General features: G+C 35.3%; 1 long non-coding RNA gene across 5 annotated transcripts in view; it reads right to left on the reverse strand.

The window, feature by feature from the left end:
- Positions 1–13,015: 13,015 nt before the first annotated feature.
- Positions 13,016–25,974, reverse strand: part of LOC140611776 (uncharacterized) — a 40,810-nt gene continuing 27,851 nt past the window's right edge. For 2 of the 5 annotated variants that reach the window (XR_012013003.1, XR_012012980.1), the window contains 2 exons: positions 14,489–14,593; positions 13,016–13,209 (listed from right to left, as the gene is read on the reverse strand). This is a non-coding gene — a long non-coding RNA (uncharacterized lncRNA). The other 3 variants (XR_012012999.1, XR_012012988.1, XR_012012983.1) reach the window with 3 other exon arrangements.

Below are 25,974 nucleotides of genomic sequence, written 5' to 3' on the forward strand. Positions count from 1 at the left end.
AATTGTGCTTACATTTTAGGAGTCTTAATTTCATATTAAAATGACAACCTGAGTCAACACTTCTGATAGGAATAACTTTTCTTAAGAAAAAAAGCATCACTAAATACAACATTTATTCTTTAAATTAAGCTAAAGTAAAAAGATACCTTTTAAAATATGCTTATTCTCTTTTGCAGGAGAATATTTTAGTCTCTGTACAAACTTATCATTAAAATTAAGGTTTATTGAAGCAGCTCAAAACATATTCATGTTCCTAACAAATTTTCTAACGCATATCATGGTATATCTAGATTAAAATTATTTTCCCAATGGGGCTAATATCATTTTGAATATTTTTAAAAAATTAATTTACTTGAAAAAGATAAGAGAGAAAGAGAAGGAGAAAGAGAAAGTGAGTGAAGGAACAAGGGTAGATGGAAAAGGAGAGAGAGAATCTCAAGCAGACATGAGGCCCTGATCTCAGGACCCTGAGATCATGATCTTGAGCCAAAACCAAGTCAGCCACTTAACTGAATGAGTCATCCAGGTGCCCTGAATTAGCATTATTTTGAATGAAAAAGCAAAATTTTTTCACAATGATACCAAAAATTCCTGTAATTCAGTAATGATTCAGTAATAGAATTTTCACCTAAAAATAGTGAGATGCACTTTAAGTTTTCTATAAGAAACAAATTCTAGTATAGAATTATATTTCTTTCTTTTTTTTAATTTATTTTTTATTGGTGTTCAATTTACTAACATACAGAATAACCCCCAGTGCCCGTCACCCATTCACTCCCACCCCCTGCCCTCCTCCCCTTCTACCACCCCTAGTTCGTTTCCCAGAGTTAGCAGTCTTTACGTTCTGTCTCCCTTTCTGATATTTCTTTCTTGTGTCAAAAAAATCTCTAGAATCTCCTCTCATTAATGTAAAAAAGAAAAAAAGAAACATTTGGTTTTACCAAAGTGTTTGTAGTGTCAGATAAACGTTTTCAAAAGTGTTTTTCAACATGTGTATATACAATAAGTAATTTTATTAGCTATTTTGTGGGAAATAGAGCTCTATAACATTTTTATTCATTGATCATTAATGATGTCTCTATAGCTGAGTAGACTGAAATCCAAAGAAGTTAATCAAGTAAACCAAGACATAAAAAAGAGTAACAATGGAAAATATTTTATAGATTTTTTTGTATTCTCAAGAATATATGAACATAATTTCTCAGAAAATGCAATAGATATAACTAGGCATTACTGAACTTAAGAGGAGTAATGTATCATTATTGCTCAACTATAGTTCAAAGCCAGCTATTACTGTATTAAGGAAAAGAAAGTATGTCACCAAAGTGAGAAAACTGAAGACCCCCCCCCCCCCCCGCCAAGTTGAAAAGGATCCTGGAATCTAGTAAGTCTGAAATAACAGAAACTTAAGAAAACTACTACATATACAGATGAAATGCTTTCATAACCATTGTGTAGAGGTCAGTGCAATGCAGACTAAGCAGTGTTTATAGTTGGTGTGAGAATTCTTAGTGCTTTGGCTTGCATTAAGGACTGGAAGCTACACACAGAAACTTTAGTTTTTGTCCTTCATTCTAGAATACAAATTTGACAAGGATTTGACAGGATAGTAAGAATCATGAAAATATATTCTTTTACTATTTTCTTCCATTTCTTAACAGTAATATGTGTCAAAATAATATACTTTAAACAAACAAACCAAAACCTTCTGTCTTTATTTTAAGTGCCAATTGTCATAGCACTTCAGTCTTCATGATGCAATTTCCAAATGGCACAAATTGCAGAGGACTTATTTTGTGAGGAGGGAAAAGAGGGTATCTACCCTATGGAGGCCACACATATCTGAATAAGGGGCTACTGTAGAGAACTGAAGCATTAAAGAAGCAAATATATTCTGGAACAAATACCACTTCTTCCCCACTCTGTTTTGGACATTAACAGCTAGGCCTTTATTTTCAGGCAGGATACAAGATCTTTTTTTTTTTTTTTTTTTTTTTTTGTGAGAAACACAGTATCCTAAGAGAAAATACTTACTATATACATCAATATTGGGAATTTCCAGCTAGGTATTTCATAGCAAAGTCCAGCTGATAAGCCCTGTGCACATGCTTAGAGCTTCCAGTTGGCTTTATAACATCTTACTCTTAAAGATGAAATGGTGAGCAAGGGCCAAAATATACAAAAGGGAAGTTAGTATCAAATAAATTAAATACAGAAGTAATTAAAAATAAGCTATCACTCAGTAATATGCCTTTGGAGACTACCAGCATGGGGGCAAGAGACAATTGCTAATGCCTTTTCCCACCATCTAGTGACTCCAGGTCGGTATTTAGCATGGTGGAAGTATTCACACCATTGAAATTGGCTAACTCTAAAAATACAATGATATCAAAATTGCACAGCTGAAGGGAGAACCGAGGACACAGGACACACTGTGGCATGTGGGAGGTACAGAGATGTGGTTTGGGGGAGAAATGGATCATGGGTAAAGAGGAGAGGAGGGAGCCCTGGTTGCAGAGAGGCCAGAGAGAGATAAAGGTGTGCACAGGGGATTGTACAAGGAAAAACTTCCACAAAGCCATTTATTGGGAAAATGAGAGGGGCTGATTTTCATGTTTTTATAACCAGTGGAGCTCAAAGACTGGACTTTTAGAGGTCTGTGGCCTGGCTGCTATGGAGGTCTGATGGTGCTGCAGTGCTTTTTCCTGTGGAAAAAGAGGGCAGAGAGTTCCAGGGCAGATGGTGTGATCTAGGGATCCCCTGGAACACATGAGACGGAAGGTTCCCCTTCTTGGAGTACATCTGGGAGAGGCAGCATTGCCTCTCTAGGAACAAGAGAGCCAGAGGGCACTACTTCCCTCCCTGACCCCTCAGAGTAGGTACAGAGACATCTGCTAAGGCTAGATAACCTGGACATTGGTTCTTTGCTGCATTTTATGCCAAAACTCCATGCCCTTGCAATTTGTTGTACCTGCCCTTCTGGGACAAACCAGCATCAGTCCCAGTGTGCTGAAGCCCTCCCCCAGAAGACCAGGACAGGTCCCTGCAATGCCAGGTCCCTAAAGTCAGGAGTTTTAAAATTCAGCCAGCCTGCCTGGGATACAGACCAACGTGCACTGTGCTGATAGGTGGGCAGGTGATCTGGACACAGGGTGAAAATGGAAATCCGAGGGACACCTGAGACACATGAGGGGAAATTATTTGCTCTTATGAAAGGGCTTCTCAGACAGCAGAGGGCATGATTTCCCCTCTCCAGGATGAGGTAGGGGGCTGGCAAGATTTTCCTACCCCAACCCTTGACATAAACTAACTTCAGCAAACAGCACAGTGCCAAAAGTGGCAGTCTAAACCACTTACACTAAACCCTGTCCTGCTGCATTCTGCAGATGCTTTTCTTGGACAAGAGTGCCTGAGAACCAGAACCATGGGCCCCCTCCCTCAGAAAACCAGAACAAATCACCTGCATGCACCATGTCTACTAACCATAGAGTTCTGCACAGCTTCAGCTGTAGTGAAAATAGCATCAGGTGGCTACTGTACAGAATTGAAGCATTAAAGAAGCAAATATATTCTGGAACAAATACCACTTCTAACAAGCAGATCAGAGCACATCTAGTTAAAATTTGCCACACTGGCCAAGGAGAAACTCTGCCAAAGACTGATCCAAAGGAAAAAGCAGCCAAAACACAGCAGCAGAGTGCACACAGCATACAGCAGACACTTCCTGAAGTGCCAGGCCCTAGGTAGTAAATGATCTCTTCTTCATAAAGCTGTTACTCTGAGTAAGAAATATAAAGGCTTTCCTAACATAGAGAAGAGACAGAGACCTAGAAAAAATGCTAAGACAGAGGAATTCATCTCAAAAGAAAGAACAAGAAAAAGCCATCGCCAGGGATCTAATAGAAATAGATATAAGTAATATGCCTAAGCCATAATTTAAAGCAACAATAATAAGAACAGTATGTGCACCTGAGAAAAGCAAAGAAGACACTAGAAAGCAGAGCTAACTGATCTAAAAGCTCATCAGGCCAATGTGAAAATGCAATAACTGAGATGTAAAACTGACTGGATGTAATAACTAAATGATGGAAGAAGCAGAGGAACAAATAAGTGATATAGAAGACAAAATTATGGAAAATAATGAAAGTGAAAAGAAGAGGGAAATATTGAATCACAAAAATAGACTTGGGGAACTCAGTGATTCCAAAAAATATAATAGCATTCATACCACAGGAGTATGAATAATACTCATAGGGAAGAATTCTCACAGAAAAGAAGAAGAGAGGTAAAAAGGGACAAAAGATTTGAGAAAATTATAGCTGAAAACGTTCCTATCTGGGGAAGGAAACAGACATCCAAATCCAGGAGGCACACAGAACTACCACGAAAATTAACAAAAGCACAACAATAAGACACATTGTAGTTAAATTTGCAAACTATAGAGATTAAGAAAAAATCATAGCAGCAGCAAGACAAAAGAAGCCCCTAATTTACAAAGGAAGACAAATAAGACTAGCAGCAGATCTATTCACAGAAACTCGGCAAGCAAGAAGAAAGTGGCATGATATATTCAAGATGCTGAATGGGAAAAATATGTAGCCAGGAATACTCTATCCTGAGCAAGGCCGTCATTTAAAGTAGAAGGAGAGATAAAGAGTTTTCAGACAAACAAAAACTAAAGGAGTTCATGACCATTAAGCCAGACCTGCAAGAAATATTGAAGGGGATTCTCTGAGTGAGAAAAACTAAAGGTGAAAAAGACTAGAAAGGAACAACAGAGAAAATCTCGAGAAACTTTGATGAAACAAGTAATAAAATGGCACTAGTTCCAAATCTATCAATAATTACTCTGAATGTAAATGGACTAAATAAATGCTCCAACCAAAAGATACAGGCTGGCAGAATGGATAAAGAATACAAGACTCATCTATATGCTGCTTACAAGAGATGTATTTTAGTCCTAAAGACACTTGTAGTTCGAAAGTGAGGGTAGGGAGTAGCATTTATCAAACAAATGAATGTCAAAAGAAAGCCAGAGTAGCAATACTTATATCAAATAAATTAGATTTTAAACCAGACTATAATAGGAGATAAAGAATGGCACCATACTAAAAAAGGAGTCTGTCCAAGAAGAAGATCTAACAATTATAAATATTCATGCTCCCAAATTGGGAGCATCCAAATATATAAAACAATAGCAAACACAAAGAAACTCACTGATAATAATACAATAATAGTAGGCGACTTTAACACCACACTTAGAGTAATGGACAAATAATCGGAGGAAAAATCAGCAAGGAAACGATTCTGAAACACACTGTACTGGATGGACTTAACAGATATATTCAGAACATTTCATCCTAAAACAGCAGAATACACATTCTTCTCTAGTGAGCATGGGATATTCTCCAGAACAGATTACATACTAGATCACAAATCAGGCCTCAACAAGTACAAATGTCTGAGATTATACCATGCATTTTTTCTGATCATCTATGAAACATGCTATGAAAACATGCAGTCAACCACAAGAAGGAAAAATGGAAAGGTCACAAATATATGGAGGCTAAAGAACATCTTACTAAGGAATGAATGGGTCAACCATGAAATTAAGAAATTAAAAAATACATGGAAGTAAATGAAAATGGAAACATGATAGTCCAAAACCTTTGGGATGCAGCAAAAGCAGTCAAATACCCACCATTTGCTTCAACGTGGATGGAACTGGAGGGTATTATGCTGAGTGAAATAAATCAATCGGAGAAGGACAAACATTATATGGTCTCATTCATTTGGGGAATATAAATAATAGTGAAAGGGAATAGAGGGGAAGGGAGAAGAAATGGGTAGGAAATATCAGAAAGGGAGACAGAACATGGAAGACTCCTAACTCTGGGAAATGAAGTAGGGATGGTGGAAGGAGAGGAGGCCGGGGGGTGGGGGTGACTGGGTGGTGGGCACTGAGGGGGGCAATTGACGGGATGAGCACTGGGTGTTATTCTGTATGTTGGCAAATTGAACACCAAAAAATAATAAATTTATTATTAAAAGAATCACAGAGGGGAGAGATCATATCCAAATACAAACAATTATAGCAGAATACTATAAAAAATTATATGCCAACAAATTGGGCAATCTGGAAGAAACGAATAAATTCCTATTAGCCTATAAACTACCAGAACTAAACAGGAAAAAATAGAAAAGTTGAATAGACAAATAGCCAACAAAGAAACTGAAGTGGTCAAAAATCTCCCAACAAATTCCAAGGCCTAATGGCTTCACATGGTACTTCTAGAAAAATTTTAAAGAATAATTAATACCTATTTTGAAACTATTCAAAAAATATAACTGTAAGGAAAACTTCCAATTCATTGCGCAAGACCAGGATTATCCTGATTCCAAATTCAGACAGACTCCACTTAAAAAAAAAAAAAAAAAGAACTACAGGCCAATATCCCTGATGGACATGGATGCAAAAATTCTCAACAATTAGTAGCAACAGTACAGTAAAAGAATCATTCAGCATGATCATGTGGGATTTATTCTTGGGCTGAAATGGTGCTTCAATATTCACAAATCAATCAACGTGATACACCACAGTAATAAAAGGAAGGATAAGATATGTGATCCTCTCAATAGATGCAGGAAAAGCTTTTGATAAAGTACAGCATCCATTCTTGATAAAAACCCTCAACAAAGTAGGGATGGAGGGAACTAATGTCAACATCATAAAGGGCATATACAAAAAACCCATAGCTAACATCATCCTCAGTGGAGAAAAACTGAGAGGTTTTCCTCTAAGGTCAGCAAAAAAGACAGGAATGCCCACTCTCACCTCTGCTATTTGACATGGTACTGAAGTCCTAGCCTCAGCAATCAGGCAACAACAACAACAAAATAAAAGGCATCCAAATCGGCAAGGAAAAGAGTCAAGCTTTAATTATTTGCAGACGACATGATACTCTATCTAGAAAAACCCGAAATACTCCACCCAAAATAATTGATACACTAATTCAGTAAAGGTGCAGGATACAAAATAAACATGCAGAAATCTGCTGCATTTCTATACATCAATAATGAAGTAGCACATAGAGAAATCAAGGGATCATCCTATTCAAAATGGTACCCAAAACAATAAGACACGTAGGAATAAAGCTAGGCAGAGGTGAAAGATCTATCCTCTGAAAACAACAAAACACTTATGAAAGAAATTGAGGAGGGCACAAAGAAATGGAAAGGCATTTCATGCCCACAGACTAGAAGAACGAATATTGTTAAAGTATCTATACTACCCAAAGCAACGAACACATTTAATGCAACTGCTGTCAAAATACCACCAGCACTTTTCACAGTAGTAGAACAAATAATCCTAAAATTTATATGGAAACACAAAAGACACTGAATAGCCAAAACAGCCTTGAAAAAGAAAAGCAAACCTGGGGGTATTACAATTCCTGACTTCAAGCTCTATTACAAAGCTGTAGTGATAAACATACTATGGTCCTGGCACAGAAACAGACACATTCAGCAATGGAACAGAACAGAAAACCTAGAAATGGACCCACACTCTATGGTCAATGAATCTTCAACAAGGCAGGAAAGAATAACCAATGGCAAAAAGTCTCTTCAACAAATGGTGTTGGGAAAAATGGACAGCAATATGCAGAAGAATAAAACTGGACCATTCTCTTACACCATATACAAAAATAAATTCAAAATGAATGAAAGACCTAAATGTGAGATAGTAAACCATCAAAATCCTAGAGGAGAACACAGGCAATAACCTCTTTAACACTGACCATAGCAGCTTCTTAATAGATACATCTCTAGAGGCAAGGAAAACAAAAACAAAAATAAACTATCGGGACTTCATTGAGATAAAAAACATCTGTATAGCACAGGAAACAATCAACAAAAGTAAAAGGGAATCTTCAGAATGGGAGAAGATATTTGCAAATGAGATATCTGATAAAGGGTTATTACCCAAAATCTGTAAAGAATTTATCAAACTCAATACCCAAAAAACAAATAATCCAGTTAAGATATGGTTGGAAGACATGAATAGACATTTTTCCAAAGAAGATATCCAGATAGCTAACAGACATGAAAAAATGTTCATCACTCATCATCAGGGAAATACAATCAACACTACAATGTGGTATCACTTTACTCTTGTCAGAATCGTGAAAATTAACAACAGAGGAAGCAAGAGTTGTTGGCAAGGATGTGAGAAAGGGTAATCCTCTAACATTGTTGGTAGGAATGAAACTGGTGCAGCCAATATGTAGGTTCCTGGAAAACAGTATGGAGATTACTCAAAATCTCTATAGTTAAAAAGAGAATTACCCAATGATCTACCATTTACATTACTAAGTATTTACCCAAGGAATACAAAAATACTGATTCGAAGATCAGTGTGTGTAAATATGTATTTGAAAACCCTCAACAAAGGGGTTTCAACACACACCTTTGCGTGTTGAAATATATATATATATTTCTCTCTCTCTCTCTCACACACACACACAGACCAGTATTTATAATAGCATTAACATTAGCCAAACTATGGAAAGAGTCCAATTGTCTGTCAACTAATGAATGGATAAAGATCTGATATATAGGCACAATAAAATATTACTCGATCACTGAGAAGAATGAAATCCTGCCATTTGCAATGATGTGGATGGAGCTAGAGACTAATACTAACCACAAGTGAAATTAGTCAGAGAAAGACAAATACCATCTGATTTCACTCATAAGTGGAATTTAAGAAAGAAAAAGATGATCATCGGGGGAGAAATGGCAAACCAGAAAACTGATTCTTTCCGATACAGAACAAATTGAGGGTTGCTAGAGGGGAGGTGGGAGGTTAAATGGCTGATGGAGATTAAGGAGGGCAATGGTCTAAGTAGCACCAGGTGTTGTATGAAAGTGATGAATTACTAAATTCTACACCTGAAACTAATGTTATACTATATGTTAATTAAATGGAATTTAAATAAAAACTTAAAAATAAAAAAAGGTGAAAACTCAAACATTGTATAAAATTACAATTTGAAATTATTTTAATTGTATTGAATTTGTATTTTATATGGAATGGAGAAAGTTGAGAAAACAAAAAATAATAAAAGTAAATATACAATACTATAATTATTTCTCAGAGATATATGGGAAGTGTTGTATGTACAAAAAGAGATGCTATGCTGTTAATAAAGAAAAATCAGAGATGAAAACAAAAATTTTCACAATTAATAATGTGAAAGTAGAAATGAAAACTTAACAGAAAGTTTAGGAAAGATTTTGCTCCCCAAAACAAGAGCAAATCAGAACAAAATAAAACATAGGACAAAAAAGAAAAAAAATAAACTGCTGATCTAAATGTTCAATATACTACTAGTAAAAAAAAAAATCCAGAAATAGGCAGAAGAGAAAGATTGGAGTGGAGGAAATAATGAAATTATTCAATAATACTTCCCAGAGCTTGAAATCATGAGTCTCTTGATTGAAAGATTTACATATATCCAAAGCCATGGATGAAAAAAAGATGCACACCATGAAACATCATTGCTGAATTTCAAATCATGAAGAAAACAAGAAAATCCTACAAGTTCTCCCTGAGAAAAACTTGTCGTATATAAAGACTCAGGAAAGAGAATAATTTTACTGTTTGAATTTCAGCATTGTACATTTAAAGGCAAGAGGGTAATTCAGTGAACTTACAGAGCAAAAATGATTTCCATTACAGAATTCCACATCCAACCTAACTTTCATACAAAGATGAGGGCAAAGGTAAGTTCAGAAAGACAGTTAAGCTGATTGAGATCGTCAATCAAAATGAGAAATTAAAAACAATTTAAAAAGGGGAAATACATATGATGGGATCCAGGCATCAGGGGATCAAAATATAAAAGAGGGGCTCAGGGAGACTCCAGGATAATGACAAAGCAAGAAACCTACAGGATTGTGCTCTAAGGGTAGAGGGCAAAGTCCAGATTAGAGCAGGTAAGAAGTAGCCAGAGTTTTTGATAAAATTGAATTGATTGTACATCTGCTAAGTCTATATGCATTTCAAAGACTCTTGGACACTTGGCTGGGTTGTTTTAAGTTATAAAAGTAGAAAACTATTCAAATAAATAGCAAGACAAAACAAGACAAAATTCACTGTGAGGAAACTAAGAAGAAATATGGTTTATGGCTCAGTGATGAATAGTATTTATATCATCATTTTAAATGCTGGATAATGTTCTAATCCCAATTTGAAGTAATTGCATTAGAAGAATGGGAGGCAAGTGTGGTTATTTGTTGTAGGGATAAAGGAGGGAAAGAGAAGAGAATAATAAAGTAAAAACTACATCTTTCTTAGTGAGAAGTTAATAGATAATGCTTAAAACTGAAACTCAGGGAAGTCCTGGTGGCTCAGCGGTTTAGCGCCACCTTCAGCCCAGGGCGTGATCTTGGAGACCCGGGATCGAGTTCCGCGTCGGGCTCCGGCATGGAGCCAGCTTCTCCCTCTGCCTGTGTATCTGCCCTCCCGCCGTCTGTGTCTCATGAATGAATGAATGAATGAATGAATGAATAAATAAATAAATCTAAAAAAAAAAAACAACTGAAAAATTGGGATGTAGCTATATAATAATGTTATGTATACATTTGGTGAAACACTTTGAATATTAGCAAAAATTGAGAGTAGGTGACACTGGGGCAGAAAAAAATTACAGAGTTGGTGATAACTATTTTTCATAATAATCCTTTAAACAATGTGCATGTACAAGTTTGATTTAATTTTTAAAAATACTTGACAAAAGTTAGACATATACACAGCAGAGTACAAAGTTTAAGAGCCTTGGTTCTAGAGTCAGGTTGAGCTAATTCTGGAATAATCAATAACTAATTCCATTACTTTAGTCAAATTATTTAATTTCTCTGTGAGTCAGTTTTTTGCTTTGAATAAAAGAGATGATACTAAGACCCACTGGTCATTTTTATGTAGATTTAATGAAATTTTTTGTGTAAACAGAACTTCTTGGCACGTAGTTAGATGTTACTACTACTACTATTATTATTTCACTATAATATGAACTTCTCATATGAGACCTCCCTTCCTTCAGTTCCCCACCCCAAAAGAGAACTGGTAATTTTGTGCATCATCTAGAGATAGGCCTTATATTTATAGACATTATACATCTAATATATACTTGCATACCTTGTGGGTATATAGGAATTTTTTCATTTTTTATAAACAGAAACATAATAGAGATCACATTTTTAACCAGCATGTATCATCTAAAAGTTAATACTTAGCACGTAAACCACGAGACATCTAATTTTTTTTTATGCTGCAAAAGTTTCCATTATATAAATGTACCATATTTTATCTTCTTACTGAGTGGTAGATATAAAGTATGTTTTAGTCTTATATTCTGAAAAACATAATTTAGCAAATGAGGGAGCATATTCTGTAGTATAATCTAGAAGCTGAACCACTAGATTAAATGATATGCAGTTTTAAAAACTTTAACAGATGCTACCAATGTAAGAATTTCTCAAACCCCAAGATTTAGCATATTGTATAATCTGCCAGCTTTCATACCCTGAAAACTTAGCAAATTAAGTAGTAATTGAGTGTGTACAGAGATACAATTTAGGGGTCTTTTCTATAAATTCAGATTAACTGATTTCACCAGGTTGGTGTAAATTCTAGCATCAATTTTAACAATAAATAGCTAGCTAGCTAGCATGGTATTTTAATAAATACTAGTTAAATACCTACTATGTGCTGGTAAGTTTTTTGTTTCAATAAAAAAATTTACAATAATCCTACTTTATTACATTTTTTAAATCAAATTTCGAAGTTACATGGTAGAAAGAAGAGAAGTCTTGGGTCCATTGTGATTCAAGGAAAGCTTGAAGTTTACTATATGCTGAAAGTTTATGAGACATACTTAGAAGAAAAAAACAAAAAGAAAAGAAAAACAATGTAAAATTCAAAGTTTTGTTTTGTTTTTTTGTTTTTTTTGCTTACCTGATTAATTCCTTTAAGCTGAAATGTATCTTGAATAAATGTACTTGAGTTATAAAATAGCTTGTTTAATGTAATAGAATCTGATTTTACTTCATTCCCCACCCCCACCCCCGGCCTTTTCTGATGTTTCCTTTGGGTATTTGTTCTTGTAATTATCTAGAGCGCTATACGGCCCTGTAATGGTGTGAGGATGCTGTAAATAGATGTCCCTGTCTCCCCACTAAAATCATTAATTCCTCCTTTATGTTGAGGTAATAAATGAAGCATGAGGAATAGAATATCTGAAAAGAAAAAGTAAAAGTATTCAATTTATCAAGGTCTAAAATAAAAGCATGGGATAGGAAAAATATATATAACTTAATGAACAAATGTTTAAATGAGAAATGACTGGCAGGTTTTACTGACAGCGAAGTAGCTGTACTCTCTCCATCAGTTAAACAAAAAATTAAGCCTACATTGCCAGTGATATTCTTATACACGAAAGTCAAAAATAAAATATGTCATTTATGTGCCCACTTTCAGACACACAAAAATTAGTTGATGCCAAATGTAACAGTAACACTTAAGTTTAAGGGATCAGGATAACTTCATATGCTGAAAGTCTGCTGCTCAGACACAGCTCACAGATGTTTGTTTGACATGAATATGTTTTTAAAAATACTCCATCAATTAAAATGCAGGAGATTTCACATATGAACCCAAACTTCTGGGGTTTCTTGAATAATCTGATTAGCTGGTACATTGAGCTCATACTTTCTAGCTTGCAACCCTCCTAATAGGTAATAGGTAATGACTATTAATAGGTAATAGGTAATGACTAGGTAATGACTCCCTGTCATGAGATGGAGTCTTGGTTCACATAGAACATTTTATTTCCTCTGTTGTTTTTCTTCTCCTTGGACAACCAAAAGTGGAACATTAAAGAGAATGTTTTATATTCTAAGGAAATTAGAGAGGGCGCTTTATTGTGGAAATGAAGAATATTCTTACTTTTTAATGTATGCAATATGTGTGCCCAGAAAATTCAAGATAGCATTTTCATAAATTCAGCCAAATTTCCTCATTTATTTTTTTTCTTGACTGAATTCAGTTGGCTTTTGATTTTGAGACATCTCTTTTAAGAGGATGTGAGCAGGACTTTTGGTTCTGGTTAGAAGCATAAATAGCAATGTTAAATTCTGAAGTGTCCCCTACAAAGAAACCAGAAGAATAACAATAAAAACTCAGTGAGTATTTGCAAAACTAAACAATTTTACCATGTGATCCAGCAATTGTGCTCCGTGGTATTTACCCAAAGGTGTTAAAAACTTATGACCACACAAAAAACTTGCACATGGATATTTATAGCAGTTTTATTTATGACTGTCAAAACTTGGAAGCAACCAAGATATCCTTCATTGGACAAATGGATGAGTAAACTGTGTAAGAAAAGTATTCCATTCCAGACAATGGAATATTTTTACCATTAAAAATAAATGTGCCATTAAGCCATGAAAAGACACGGAGGAACCTTAAAAGCATATTACTAAGTGAAAAAAGATAATCCGAGAAGACTACACAGTGTATAGTTCCAGCTCTACAACATTCTGGAAAAGGCAGTTATACTATGGAGACAGTGAAAAAAATCAGTGGTTACCTGTACTGGAGAAGGCAAGGGAAGGCTGAATAGGTGGAGCAGAAAGATTTTTACAGCAGTGAAAATACTGTCTGATGCTCTAATGACAAACACAAGTCATTATACATTTATACAAACCCACAGAATGTACAAGAATGTAAACTATGGACTTCGAGTGATGATGATATGTCAGGGTAGGTTCACCAATGATAACAAATGTATAACTCTGCGTGAGGTTGTCAATAATAAGGGAGACTATGCATGTATGAGGTTGGTAGAGCATATGGAAAATCTCTGTACCTTTCTGTCAATTTTGATGTGAACCTAAAACTGTTCTTTAAAAAAACTGTCTTTGGAAGAAGAAGAACAACAACACACATTGATTGATTGAGTACATTTTCAGTTCAATGAGAAGTCAGAGAAAACTCAGAACTCCATCCAAATACCATTGAGTGTTACCTAAAGCATCTGAGACCGAAGGAACCATTTATGAAGTCTGTGCAAGTCATAATGGTTCTGTGGAAAAGAACAAGAAGGCTGAGTGGGATTTATTACAGGACTAGACTGGTTCAATATTGGGTATATAATCATATAACTTACATTATTTGGGAAGTACCAAAATATCATCAGAGTATTCCTTTGATGAAATTCATATCTGTGGTTTCCAAAAAAAAAAAAAAACCAAAACTAGGAAAATTGAAAAGAATAAAAATAGCTAAAGTTTCCTTAGCATGAGAAAAATGTATTACTCTCAACACCAAAGTTAGTATTATTCATAATTGAAAGATACTAGAAACATTTCTACTAAGGTCAGAAATAAGACAAAAATATGCTCTACTATTACTATTACTTACAATTTTTCTACTGCCATTATCCAATAAAATTAGAAAGAATAAATATAAGACATAGAAGTCGATGAAGGAGGTTGACTAATATTTGCAGACGACTTGATTTTGCACCTGGAAAGTTTAAGAGAATCAAGTGAAAATAACTTATGATAGCAGAATAAAAAATCAGCATATACTAGTGGCTAATAATATAAAACATCAATAACTTTCATATACTTCAAATCAACGACAAACCAGAAGAAATATGATGGAGGAAATGTTCCATTTATATTAGGAATGAGTAAGATAAATTGGATGGAAAATAAACTTTGCAAGAAACACTCAAATTCTACATTAACAATATTTTAAAATGTTCCTGAGTGACACAAAGAAAACTGTAAACAAAAGGAAAGGCTACCTATTTTCTTTAGAAAAGATGTCTCAATATCATCATCTTATCTATTCCTGCTGCTATTTCACATATTTAACATTGTGACACTTAACGTCATCGAGATTTTATCAAAATTACTTGAGTGCACTATTAACTGTTTCACTACCCACTTCAGATGCATGGGAGACTGCACTTCTCAGGCCCTTGCTGAGTCAGAGGGCCACCTGACTCATTCTAGACCATGAGATAAGAGAGGAAGTTGTGTCACCTTCAGCACAAGCCAGTGTAAAGCATATGTGTACTGCTGTTTCTCTTTTCTACTTTGTGGCAATCTTGGAGAAAGTTCTGTGTTGAAATGGTCGGTCTAAGGACTGGAGCAATGTGTAATGTTGAGTGACATTGTTGAATAGAGTAATTTTGGGAGTTACACTGACACAGAGTATGTAGGCGTAAAACCAAACCAAACCAAACAGAACAAAAAAATATTTTTCCTTAAGCCATTGAAAGTTTATGATTGTTCCTACTATTTAATCATATTTATTCTGCCTAATAACGGAGAAAAGTTGGTATATGGAGTGACATTTTTTACAGCAGTAATAAAATATGAGGCATTGATTTAACAGTCAAAAACTATTTCAAATGTAATATTCAATATATAAGTATTACATGGAATCAACACTTTATTAAAAACACAGAAATGCATAGATTAAAAGTGAAATCTGGTCATATGTGTCATTTACAAAACAACCAAAGAGATAAAAAAAAATTGAAAGCATAAGAGAAAGGTATCTTGGACAAACAAAAACAAAAATAAGTCATTATTATTTCTATTTAACATGGTAATGATGGACCTGTGTAATATTGAATGACAAGAAGGAAACGAAAGGTATAAGATTTTCAAAGACCTTGAATTTTTAAATACATTTTTTATCATTTACAATTATAATAGTTTTCAAGTAAAGCACAGAGATCTTATAGACAAATTAAGGCTATTAATGAGTGACGATTAGTAAGTTTTCTAAATATAATATACAAAGTCGAAAATAAAATTTAATTTTTATACATCATCACGAACCATTTAAAATATATAAATTACCATTTAAAATAGCAATAATTGAGGAGACCTTAGTTTTGTCTGGTCCCAGGAATTTAGCTAGATGGCTATTACATCATTCTGAACACCTGAGAACTCAACCGGAGATCCAAGAATATGAATAGCTGCAACTCTACGAACAGAAAAGCTTTCTTTTACTTTCTGCAAGGTAGAAGGTGCAGAGAAGCGAATCAAGGTGATATATGAAAGATAAATGAGAGAAGGGGAGGGATCCCCAGCAGCAGGCTACCAGAAAGTGGTGGAGCAGCAGAGTGCAAAATCAGAACTTCTAGAAGTCTGCTCTGGTGAAGGAGCTCAGGCAGCAAAGAGGGGGCGGAATTTGTGGGGGGACAGTGTGGTTTCAGGATCCTGGGGGTCACAGGAAGACTAGGGGTGGCTGAGTGCAGCAGATTCCCAGGCATCAGTGGGAAAGCCAGTTGTCATCAGCCAGTCCAGGAGGGGGCTCTCAGACTAGACTGCATGAACTGAGAACCTGGTACAGTTCAGGTGACTGCTCTCTGAGCAGGGATCTGACAAATGGCAGAACCCGTGGGACTCCCCTTGCTCTCCTGGGGGAGGAGGCGTAAGGGAATGCTGGGCAGGGGTCTTCAGGGTTTGGAGGCTCCAAAAGGTGGGGGGGGGGTCGCATGCCCCCAGAGGAACAGCAAGAACAATCAGTTTACCCTGATCCTTGAAAACTGCAGAACTCCAGGGCTAGGGGAATACAGCATATAGAATTCATGGGGGGGGGGGGGGGTTCCACATTTTTTGGTCTTTCAATTTTAATTTTTTTATCTTTCTTTTCAACCAGTTTCTTATTTGATTCACTCTTTTTAAATATCTTTTTTTTTAATTTTCATTTTTACGGTTGCATTCTATCCTTCCAGTGTATTACTTTTTTTGGCAAATATGTAAGTTTTTCTTTTGTTACAATTTTCAGATTTAGTTTTCTAATAAACAGACCAAAGTATACACAGGATTCAGCATATTCCTCTATTCTGTTCACCTGTCTCATTATATTCTTCTTTTTTTTCATTATATTCTTTTTTAAATTTTTTTTTTTTTTCAATTTTGGGTCTCTTCTGATTTGTTTAGCATATATTTCTCTGGAGTCATTGTTGTCATTTTCTGTTCTCTCATTCATCTGTTCTTCTCTGGACACAATGACAAGACAGGAAAACCTCAAAAATGAGAACAAGAGGCATTACTGTCAGCGATCTAATCATGTCTATACATAAGTAAAATGCTGGAACTGAAGTTCAGAATAATGATTATAAGGATAACAGCTGGGCTTAAAAAAAGCATAGAAGACACCAGAGAATCCCTTTCTGGAGAAATAAAAGAACTAAAGTCAAAATAAAAAATGCTATTAAGGAAAGGTAATAAAAAATGGAGGTTCTAACTGCTAGGATAAATGAGGCAGAAGAGAAAATTAGTGATATAAAAGACAAAATGATGGAGAATAAAGAAGCTGAGAAAAAAAGAGAAAAAAACGCCACTGGATCATGAGGGGAGAGTTTGAAAGATAAGTGATACCATAAAGCAAAACAATATTAGAATAATCGGTATCTCAGAAGAGGCAAGGGGGGCCACAGAAGGTATATTCGAGCAAATTATAGTGGAATTATCCTTCCCCTAATCTGGGGAAGGAAACAGGCAACTAAGTCCAGGAGGCCCAGGGGACCTCCCTCAAAATTAATACAAATAGGTCAACACTCTGACATGTAATAGTGATACTTGCAAATCTCAGAGACAAAGAGAAAATCCTGAAAGCAGCTTGGGACAAGAGGTCCATAACCATAAGGGTAGAAACATTAGACTGGCAGCATACCTATCTACAGATCTGGCAGGCCAGAAAGGGCTGGCATGATATATTCAGGATGCTAAATGAGAAAAATATGCAGCCAAGAATACTTTTTCCAGATAGGATGTCATTCAAAATAGAAGGGAAATAAAAACCTTCCAGGACAAACAGAAATTTAAAGGGATCTGTGATCACTAAATGAGCCTTATAAGAAATATTAAAAGGGATCCTTTAAATAAAGAGACAGCCTAAAAGTAACACAGACCAGAAAGGAACAGAGACAATATACAGAAACAGTGACTTTACAGGTAATACAAAGGCACTAAATTCCTATCTTTCAATAGCTACTCTGAATATAAATGAGCTAAAATCTCTCATCAAAAGACACAGGGTATCAGAATGGATAAAAAAGCAAGACCCATCAATATGCTGATTGCAAGAGACTAATTTTAGAACCAAAGACACCTCCAGATTTAAATTGAGGGGGTGGAAAACCATTTATCATGATAATGTACATCAATATAAAGCTGGGGTGGCAATCCTTATGTTAGATAAATTAGATTTGAAACCAGAGACTGTAATAAGGGATGAGGAAGGACACTGTATCATAATTAAAGGGTCTATGCAACAAGAAGATCTAACAATTGTAAATATTTATGCCCCTAACATGGGACCAGCCAATTTATATGACAATTAATAAAAAAATTAAAGAAATACATAAAAAATACAATAGTAATAGTAGGAGACTTTAACACCCCACTCACTGAAATGGACAGATCACCTAAGCAGAAGGTGCATGAAAGGTGCAAAAGCTTCTCTCCTTATTCTATGAAACTTGCATGAGGCATATTTCTTTTAGATCAACTGCCCATTTATCATGTAAAAGAAGAGAAGGGAAAAGATCACAAGGAAACAAGGGTTCTGAAGCAACAGAATGCACGTTCTTCTCCGAGTGTACATGCAACCTTTCTCAGAACAGATCACACACAGGGTCACAAATCAGGTATCAACCAATACGAAGAGATTGAGATGCTTCCCCGCATATTTTCAAAACACAATGCTTTTAAACTATAACTCAATCACAAGAGGACATTTGGAAAGAAAGAACTCAAATACATGGGTGCTAAAGAGCATCCTACTAAAGAATGAATAGGTCAGCCAGGAAATTAAAGAAGAATTAAAAATTCTATGGAAACAAATGATTAAGAAAACACAATGTTCAAAACCTCTGGGATGCAGCAAAGAGAGAAGTATACAGCAACACATGCCCTTCTCAAGAAACTAAGAAGGTCTAAAATTCACAAGCTAAGCTTATACCTAAAGAAGATGGAGAAAGAAAAGCAAATAAAGCCTAAACCCAGAAGGAGAAAAGAAATTTTGAAGATTAGATCAGAAATCAATGAAATAGAAACCAAAAGAACAGTATAACAGATCAACAAAACTAAGACCTGGTTCTTTGAAAGAATTAGTAAGATTGATAAATCCCTGGCCAGATTTATCAAAAAGAAAAGAGAAAGGACCCAAATAAATAAAATCATGAATGAAAGAAGGCAGATCACAACCAACACCTATGTAAGAATATATTATGAGCAACTATATGCCAACAAATTATGCAATCTGGAAGAAAATGGATGCATTCCAAGAGACCTATAAACTACCAAAACTGAAAAAGGAAGAAACAGAAACCTGAACAGGCCCATAACAAATAAGGATATTGAAGCAATAATCAAAAATCTCCCAAGAAACAAAAGTCCAGGGCTGGAAGGCTTTACAGTGAAATTGTACCAAACATTCAAAGAATAATTAATACCAGAATAGCTTCTTCTGAAGCTGTTTCAAAAAACAGAAATGGAAGGAAAACTTCCAAACTCTATGAGGCCAGCATTACCTTGATCCCAAAACCAAAGACCCACCAAAAAGGAGAATTACAGAACAATATGCCTGATGAACACAGATGCTATAATTCTCATCAAAATATTAGCCAATAGGATCCAACAGTACATTAAAAGGATTATTCACCATGACCAACTGGAATTTATTTCTGGGCTGCAAGGGTATTCAACATCCATAAATCCATCAATGTGATACACTACATTAATAAAAGAATGGATAAAAACCATATGATCCTCTCAATAGATGTAGAAAAAGCATTTGGCAAAGTACAGCATCATTTCTTGATTAAAACTTTTCACAATGTATGGATAGAGGGAACATACCTCAATATCATAAAAGCCATATATGAAAAGCCCAAAGTGAATATCATTCTCAATGGGGAAAAACTGAGAGCTTTTCCCCTAAGGTCAGGAATATGGAAGAGATGTCCACTATCACCACTGCTGTTCAACACAGTACTAGAAGTCCTACCCTCAGCAATCAGACAACAAAAATAAATAAAGGGTATCCGAATCAGCAAAGAAGAAGTCAAACTCTCATATTTTGCAGGTGACATGATACTCTCAATATGGAGAACCAAAAGACTCCACTCCAAAATTGCTAGAACTCATACAGGATTTAAAATAGATGCATAGAAGTCAGTTGCATTTCTATACACTAACAATGAGACATAAAAAAGAGAAATTAAGGAGTCATTCCCATTTATAATTGTACCAAAAACCGTAAGATATCTCGGAATAAACCTAACTAAAGAAGTAAAGGATCTGTACTCAAAAAATTATAGAACACTCATGAAAGAAATTGAGGAAGAAACAAAGAAATGGGAAAACATTCCATGCTCATTGACTGGAAGAACAAATATTGTTAAAATGTGCATGCTACCTAGAGCAATCCTTACATTCAATGCAATCCCTATCAAAATACCATCAACTTATTTCATAGAATTGGAACAAATAATCCTAAAATTTGTATGGAATCAGAAAAGACTCCATATAGCCAAATGAACGTTGAAAAAGAAAACCAAAACTGGTGGCATCACAATTCCAAACTTCAAGTTCTACTATAAAGTTGTGATCATCAAGACAGTATGGTTCTGGCACAAAAACAGACACACAGTTAAATGGAATAGAATAGAGAATCCAGGAATGGACCCTCAACTCTATGGTCAACCTATCTTCGACAAAGCAGGAAAGAATATCCAATGGCAAAAAGTCTCTTCAACAAATGGTGCTGGGAAAATTGGACAGCCACATGCAGAAGAATGAAACTGGACTATTTCCTCATACCACACACAAAAATAGATTCAAAATAGATTAAAGACTTAAATGTGAGACAGGAATCCATCAAAATCCTGGAGGAGAATACAGGCAGCAACCTCTTTGACCTTGGCCTCAGCAGCTCTTTACTAGGCACGTCTCTAAAGGCAAGGGAAACAAAGGCAAAAATGAACTATTGGGACTTCATCAAGATAAAAAGCTTTTGCACAGCAAAGGAAACAGTCAACAAAATCAAAAGACAACCAACAGAATGGGAAAGGATATCTTCAAATGACAAATCAGATAAAGGGCTAGTATCCAAAATATATAAAGAACTTAAACACCCAAAGAACAAATTATCCAATCAAGAAATGGGTAGAAGACATGAACAGACATATCTCCAAAGACCTACAAATGGCCAACAGATACAGAAAAAATGCTCAACACTACTTATCCTCAGGGAAATCCAAATCAAAACCACAATAAGATACCACCTCACACCAATCAAAATGGCTAAAATGAACAAGTCAGGGAAGTGACAGATGTTGGCAAGGAGGCAGAGAAAAGGGAACACTCTTATATTGTTGGTGGGAATGCAACCGGGTAAAGTCACTCTGGAAAACACTGCAGAGATACCTCAAAACATTTAAAATAGAGCTACCACACGACCCAGCAATTGCTACTAGTAGCAAAATACTACTAGGTATTTGCCCCAAAGATACAAATGTAGTGATCCAAAGGGGTATCTGCACCCCAATGTTTATTGCAGCAATGTCCACAATAGCCAAACTATGGAAAAACCCAGATGTCCATCGACAGATGAATGGATAAACAAAGTGGTACACACACACACACACACACACACACACACACACACACTTGAATACTACTCAGCCTTCAAAAAAAAGAATGCAAATTTTGCCATTTGCAATGAAGGAACTAGAGGGTATTATGCTAAGCAAAATAAGTCAATGGGAGAAGGACAATTATCATATGATCTCTCTCATATGTTGAATTTAAGAAGCAAAACAGAGGATCATAGAGGAAGAGAAGAAAAGATAAAATAAGACAAAATCAGAGATGGAGACAAACCATAAGAGACTTAATCACAGGAAACAGAGGGTCACTGGAAGGGAGAGGAATGGAGGATGGGATAATTGGGTGATGGACATTAAGGAGGGTGGGTATGTGATGTAATGACATGGTAACCACTGGGTGTTATAAAAAGACTGATGAATCACTGATCTCTACCTCTGAAACCAATAATACATTATATATTAATTAGTTGAAAAAATTTTTTAAAAAGCATTTATAGCAAAAAAAAATAACCAAAATAGCAATAATAATTATAAAAATGTCTCAAAATAACTTCAACACTAGCTGTACAATAATGTTTATGGAGAACATTAAAATCTTTATTTAAAGACATGAAAAATAAATATATTACAATATATAACATATTTATGAGAGGAAAAATATCCTAAGTATGGTAATTATCTTTATATTAATTCATAAATTTCATAAATTTCTCACAATTCTAATAAAAATTCTTTCAGTTGTTTTTTTAAATTTGACATACGATTTTCACCATTATACAGAAAGGAAATGACTAAGAGAAGCCAAGAAAATTTCAGAGAACAATTTAGTGAGGCTTAACCTAACAAATATTAGGTTGTAATATGATACTCACATAGCTTAATAGTATCTTGGACAAAAAACAGTTTTGTTACCTTTAGTTATCTATAATTAAAAACAATAAAATTTCACCCTTATTTCATAAACAACTTTAAAGTTATTAAATATATATCAAAGAATAAACCTCTTTGTTAGTGAAGGGTTTTATGATACAAAAACACATACTATAAACAATTGCTAATTCTAATTCATTAATTGGTAGAGTGGAGAGCAATTTGGCAATATTTAGAAAATTTGAAGATGCACTTACCATATAGCACATTAACTTCACCTTCAGTTATAGACACAGAAAATCTTTCCCATATTTGTACTGGGAGACATAAATAGGCAAGAATGTTTCTAGTGGTGGTGTTTTTTTTTAAGATTTTATTTATTCATGAGAGACAGAGAGAGAGAGAGAGAGAGAGAGAGAGAGACAGGCATAGGGAGAAGAAGCAGGCTCCCTGCAGGAAGCCCGATGTGGGACTTAATCCCGGGTCTCCAGGATCATGCCCTGGGCCGAAGGCAGGCGCTGAACCGCTGAGCCACCCAGGTGTCCCAGGTAGCAGTGTTTTTAAATAGGGAAAAGAAACAAAACAACTTAAATGTCCAACAGCAGGAGAATGAATTCTAGGGACACCTGGGTGGTTCAATGGTTAAGTGTCTGCCTTTGGCTATGGTTGTGATCCTGGGGTCCTTGGAATCGTGTCCTACATCAGGCTTCACAGCTCCCTCTACTTATGTCTCTCCCTCTCTCTGTGTGTCTCTCATGAATAAATAAATATAATTCTTAAAAAAAAGAGAGAATGGATTCTAAACTGTTGTTATATATACGATGGATTTATACAGAGAAATGAAAATAAATTATTTATTGTTTATATAATAATGCAAGTTAATCTCAGGAATGTATTGAACAAAATAGTTGCATAATGTTACATATATAAGAATAGACTATGTAAAAATATATTAATGTAAAACAATAATGTTGGTATGAATATACTTTTCAGAAAAATTATAAAAAGAAATAGATGGAAATGACATCTAAATTTTTGAAAATGGTTAAGTATTATGAGAAGTGGTAGAAATGGAATTTTTAAGTGTCATATTCATGATTTCAACACTTTGTATGTTGGATTGAGGATACACAGGTCTCCTATACTAATTTTTAGTCTTTAAGAATATCTGATCTATTTCATAATACTTTTTTAAAAAACAAAGTCTAATATTTAATAGTCATTAAATATTAAAGACCCAACCAACCAATTTAGTAAAATTTTAAAAAGAAAATCTTAGGGATATGTGTGTAAGATAAGCCTTAAAAGTTATATAAGTTACATTTTCAGAAAACTATTTTGTTAATGACTGGTAGGTAAACTGTGCAGTGTAAAGAATGTAATAATGATTCAAGAACATGAAATCAGTAGACGACTGACTCAAGTTTTAATAACCACCACTTACTTGTCCTTGAACTTCATTTAGCCAAGCCATTCTGACTTATGTTCTTGTCCTTTGCCTTTCTAGTAAATATCAGAGCTACAATAGCTTGAAATACAGCATATGTGAACTAGCCTTGTCAAGGTAGCTTCTAAACATAATGAGTGTGCTTTGGCAAACCTTGGTAAGCATAGGTCATTTTGTCAAGCTATTCTGTTACAAGATATCATGATGATACCTTTGGATTCAAACCATCATGCTTGAGCAGTTGCTGCCTAAAAGGAATTTACCTCTATTAAACTGACACAGAAAAGTTCTGCCTTCCTGACAAGATGTTTCAAATGAATTACTACTTTCATTGGCTGGTCCTAGAGATCTCTGCTTTAAAATGCCACCTGGCTAAAAGTATCAAATACAGCCTTTAACAACTTCCACCAGTAATAATTTTGAAGATTAGAAAAGATACAAAAGGGCAACTAGGTGTCTCAGTGGCTGAGCATCTACCTTAGGCTCAGGGTGTGATCCAGGGATCCTGGGATCAAGTCCACATTAGGCTCCCTCCTTCTGCCTGTGTCTCTGCCTTGCTCTCTGTGTCTCTTATGAATAAATAAATAAAATCTTAAAAAAAAAACTAACAATGTATTTTCCAAATCAGGCAATTACATTTCATAACTTTCCAGAAGCCTGTGGTATATACATGTTTCCTATAAAACAGATGAAAATTCAAAGGCAAAAAATAGTTCATACATTTATTGTTCTTTATTTCCTAATTTAGATGCATAGTGTCACTAGTGTTCCAGATATATTCTGAGGTGGCCCTATCACCTCTGCCTCCTGCTGTTTATACTTGGTACTAGCAACAGAATGTGCAAAAATGATGGAATGTCGTCATTCCCATGATCAAATCACCTTACATAAGAATCTATTTTGCAAGTAAACTGCTTTTAGAGACTCTCTTTGTTGGCTTGAAAAAGTACTTTTTCATTCTGAGAAAGCTCCCAAGCAAAGCACTGTGGGTAACCTATACAAACTGAGAGTTCCCCCAGAAAACAGCCAGCAAAAAAGTGGTGCCCTCAATCCTACAACTATAAGCAAAGAAATGCTGCTAGCAACTTAAGTGAGCTTAGAAGTGAGTTCTTCCCCAGTTAAGCCTTCAGATGAGAGCACTAATTAGCCATTATTTGCACTGTAGTCTCATAAGGGCTTACACAGAGAACATCATTAAGCTATGCCCAGATTCTTGATCCATGGTAATGGTAAAGTAACAAATGTGTGCTGTTTTTAAGTTGCTAACTTTGTGATAATTTATTATGCAACAATAAGTAACTAATAGAGATAGTAACCGAATATTACACAGCCTTGCTCATCTGCATGTTGGATAAATAGTCCCCACAAGCTAAAAGTGAGACAGATAAGTAGTTGAAGAAGATCTATGATAACAGAAGATGCCAGAGTATGAAGTTTTTTTGAGCATGTATAAGTTCAAATGTCAGATAGAGGCACTGGAAGTAGAAAAGCTCCCTGGGTTAACACAGTAGCTGTGTTGTACTAGAGCACTGTACTAGATACTAAAGTATTGCACTAGAATACTAGAGTACTACATGCAGAGGCAGGTCATCATGTTAGATCTGTGTATCAAATGGTTTTCTAGTTATAATTAAGAGGAGACAGCCAATAGCACCTTATAAATTAGAGCAGAAGTTGGCAAACTATGCCCTGAAGGCCAAATTTGGCCCACCTAACTGTTATTATAGTTTCACTGGAACACATCCATGCTCATTTATTTACATATTGTCTTTGGCTACATAATGGAGTTGAGTAGCTGTGGCAGGGACTGTATGGCCTTCAAAGCCTCAAATATTTTCTATTGGGTTCCATGCCGAAAAAGTTTGCTGATCTCTGGGTTAGAACATGAAATAAAATGGGATCTGCCTATACTGGTATACATTTACTGGCAAATGTTACCTA

This window comes from Canis lupus, chromosome 2 (assembly GCF_048164855.1).
Source record: "Canis lupus baileyi chromosome 2, mCanLup2.hap1, whole genome shotgun sequence".
NCBI classification, from domain to species: domain Eukaryota; kingdom Metazoa; phylum Chordata; class Mammalia; order Carnivora; family Canidae; genus Canis; species Canis lupus.